Here is a 3,861-nt window from a genome sequence, read left to right on the forward strand (position 1 = left end):
CTCTCCTGTTATTTTCATTTATTCCATTAACTATCACTTTTTGAAGGGTTCATGTAAATATTCAGCTCCATACTTCTCACTGAAACTTTCTTAATTACTCACAAAATTTGTAAGTCACTGATATGTTCTTACATCACCCTAAAGTAATGCCCCACGGGGTGGGGCAGGAAGGTGGGCGCATGCGGTGGAGGCAGGATGGTACTCACGTGGAGGTGTCGGCCATGTCGAGAATGGTCCCTGGTAGCAGGGTGGAGGGGGTGAGCATGTTGTTGATGGTGATAGTGATGCGGAGGTGGGAGGGCAGGGGCCCCACCTGGAACAAGCTGCTGATGTCGGTGTGGAAGGAGAGGTAGACCCCTCATGCGCGTCGACCCCATTCATCTACACAATGGCATAGGAGTGGGCACTGCCAATCCTCAGCACCACTCTTGTGCGCAGGTCCTGGGTCCATTGCTCTGGCAGGGTCACTTCCCGTTCGTACCACATCTGGCCTACAAAATGCCGCAGCCACCAGTCCTGGCCAATGTCGTTGAAGCTGGAGGGAACCGGCATGTCCAGGATGGGGTTCGACTCTTGCAGCAGACGCAGATACCACTGCTCCTAGAAGCCACGGCACTGGTTGTCGAAGAAGTCGGCGCAGAAGCTCCTCCAGAGGCCCTGCAGCTTCTTGCGCTCCTGCGACGGCCTCTCTCGGGGGCACAGCATCCCGCCCTGCTGCGCCAGCACGTAGCCCCACAACAGTGGCCAGAGCGCCTATCAGGCGTCCGCCGCCCCCTAGACCATGCTTTCCGCTTCCGCTGGGCCGCCATCTGCGGGGCTAAGAGCAGCGCAGGAGGAGCCCTGCGGACTGGTCGCGCGCGACGTGATGCACCGGTCGCGCTGAGGAAAAGTATTTTTTAAAAACCAAGAGATTTGAACTGAGGAACAATTACAAATACCCAAAGGGATGATTTGTCCCCCTGTGTTTACTTGGTGCTAGACAATCAAGGATGTTTCCAACGTGTACCTAGAAGACTCTGACCTTCTAGCACCACTGTTCAGGTGTTAAACCCGGCCCCGTCCTAAGTGACTGCCTGCGCCTCTCTGTATTCTTGTCTTTCACTCCCAGCTGCAGCTGGTAGCTGGCAGCGTTTGACCTGCAATGGGAGCTGTAGCTCACCTTTGTTCATAACACCGCCATCTGTCTGCAGCCGCCAATCAGAGCTTCAAGGTGAGCCTGGGGAGACCTCTACAGGTGCCTGTGGTTTCACTGTAACTACTTTAACTATTAATTCTCTTATCAAGCACCCAGTCCCAGTACTGTCCAGGTACAATAAGGAGCCCAATGATAATTTTTTTAAAGATTAATTCCTGCTATGAAGAAACTAAACTCAGCGTGCTCTTGAAGGAGCTCCCTCTAACTTATGACTATTATGGGTGAGAAGAAAGCACTGTGGCATCTGCAGCACTTAGATTGGTAGGAGTATTCTGCAAGACCTGTGCCATTAATTTTCTCAAGTTTGCTCCCAGGGAAAGAGGTGGCTGGGGAAGAGGAGGAGCACAAAAAATAGGGGCCTGGGGGAAAGCCAGTAACCAGAGAAAAGACCTTTCTACAACTGGAAAGCATACTAAGAAAGCAAACCTATCCATCTACTGGGATTAAAGGGAATACAAAATGAAAAAAAAAAAAAAAAAGATTCCTTGCAAAGCTAGGATGTCCAGATGGCCCCTTGCCACCTTCGTAGAAAGGAGTCTGAAAGTCAGCTAATCACCAGCCTGTTTGTGAGGAAGAGCCGGTAAGAACTCCACCTTTGCACAGTAAATCTGTATCATCTATTTTCTTTTTCCCTCCACTCAAGATCCCTACACCCAGCCAGCATCCGCATCTTTTTCCCTCCACTCAAGATCCCTAGACCCAGCCAGCATCCGCATCTTTTCCCCTCCACTCCGGATCCCTACACCCAGCCAGCACACGCATCAAGGAAAGCAGGCTGGTGGAGGGGAAAAGAAACTTCAGAGCAGAGATCCATTTCTGAAGGCAGCTAGTACTGTCTCACCTAGATAAGCCTTGCTTCTAGACAACAGCACTGCCTCACTCAAGAAATTATCACTCTGCATCAGGCCAGACGCAGTGGCTCACACCTGTAATCTCAACATTTGGGAGGTTGAGGCGGGCAGATCATTTGAGGCCAGGAGTTCGAGACCAGCCTGGCCAACATAGTGAAACCCTGTCTCTACTAAAAATACAATAATTAGCCAGGTGTGGTGGTGCATGCCTGTAGTCCCAGCTATCCAGAAGGCTGAGCCAGAATTGCTTGAACCTGGGTGTTGGAGGTTGCAGAGGTTGCGGTGAGCCTAGATCGCACCATTGCACTCCAACCTGGGTGACAAGGGTAAGATTCTGTCTCAAAAGTCACTGGTCTGCATGAGACACAGAAGCTTTCCCAAAAATTCAAACAGCCATGGAGAAATACCTTTGGTCTACAGAAGCAGTGCTTAGTCCATGCTAGAATTCTCTAGAGTTTTGAAACATGGGAGGAACTAGAACTTCCAGTGTGTCTGATGAGTAACCATGGTGTTTATTGCAACTGAGCTCTAGAAAGAGGCTGCTGTTGTCTATGATCTATCCTTTCCCCAACCACCCAGGCATCTCTTTGTCCACTCCAGTGATGTCTGCAGACCACTCTAATGTCACCTCTCGACGGGTGAACCAACCTTCCACTGGCCAGCATAATAGCCTCAGATTTCACAGTGAATTCTGCTTGCAGGCCAGGATTTAGTTAGGGATGAAAAAGTGTTTCCATTAAGTATTGTATTTGAATCCTGGGTTCTTCAATGATTGAGGAAGACTAATAAAGAAAAATTTACGAATAATCACATGAACTAAATTAGGACTTCAAAAGTTTAATGAACTGAAATAATCTCTACTTATCTCTATTTCTTTTCCCAATTGATTCACCATCTATATACATCAAAACTCCTTTGGGTTGTATCCAACATCAAAAACAAGAATTTCTATAGTAAGCAAACTATATGCATGATTATTAATATTTTTGTCAATGTAGTGTTTACATTGTTTGTATTACAAAGTTTCCAACATTAACTAAATTCTGATAAACTTCCTTCTTGTACTGGAGATACATGATATGCAACATTAAATATTGGTGTCCTAGAGATAAGAGCCACACACCTTTATGCTGTAGAATTAGAGGCAAGCACCTAGATCCTCAATCTTCTCATAGCCTCATTACCCCCCCCCTAAAAATCTGTCATTAGAGCTAGGGAATCTCTCAGGACACAAGGGAACCTCAGTGATGACAAAGAATGAAGACCCATGCTGCCAGTCTTGAGTATCTCAGGTGAGGTGCCAGTCCACTTCTGAAACAATGCTTTGCCTCCTATGCCTATAGAGAAACTATTCCACTTCTTTATTTTTTTCATTTAGAATCACATCATTTTGGTCTTTGTTCTTCAATTTTCATTCTTGTAGCATAGCCTTTTCTGGTAACTACTGTGAAGTTAATCCTGCAAAAGCCTATTTAATCATTCTAATAAAAACCTTAACAGATCCAAAATGATTCTGGGATGTACACAGGGAAGTTAATTCGGTAGCACTGCTCCACACCAAGAATATATTTTGCCCATTATCTGTCATCTGTGGGATGCCATCACCTTTGATCTTCATGTCAAATTCCAACAAGTAAGGATATATTTTGGTAACAGCTATGTACCTCAAAGTTTCTACTCTGTTAATACCTGTCTTCTAGCATTCCATTCATTAGGATTTATGAGTTCATCAATCCTTGTGTCATTAATCTACTGTGTTTAAATTACCCTCCTTAGTACCTGTTTTTTTTTTTAGCAATGTTCTACTCCAAAACA

At 46.0% G+C, this 3,861-nt stretch overlaps 1 pseudogene; it reads right to left on the reverse strand.

The window, feature by feature from the left end:
* Positions 1 to 202: 202 nt before the first annotated feature.
* Positions 203 to 3,861, reverse strand: part of LOC105522761 — a 5,077-nt pseudogene continuing 1,418 nt past the window's right edge.

This window comes from Colobus angolensis, unplaced genomic scaffold (assembly GCF_000951035.1).
Source record: "Colobus angolensis palliatus isolate OR3802 unplaced genomic scaffold, Cang.pa_1.0 Scaffold111, whole genome shotgun sequence".
NCBI lineage: Eukaryota > Metazoa > Chordata > Mammalia > Primates > Cercopithecidae > Colobus > Colobus angolensis.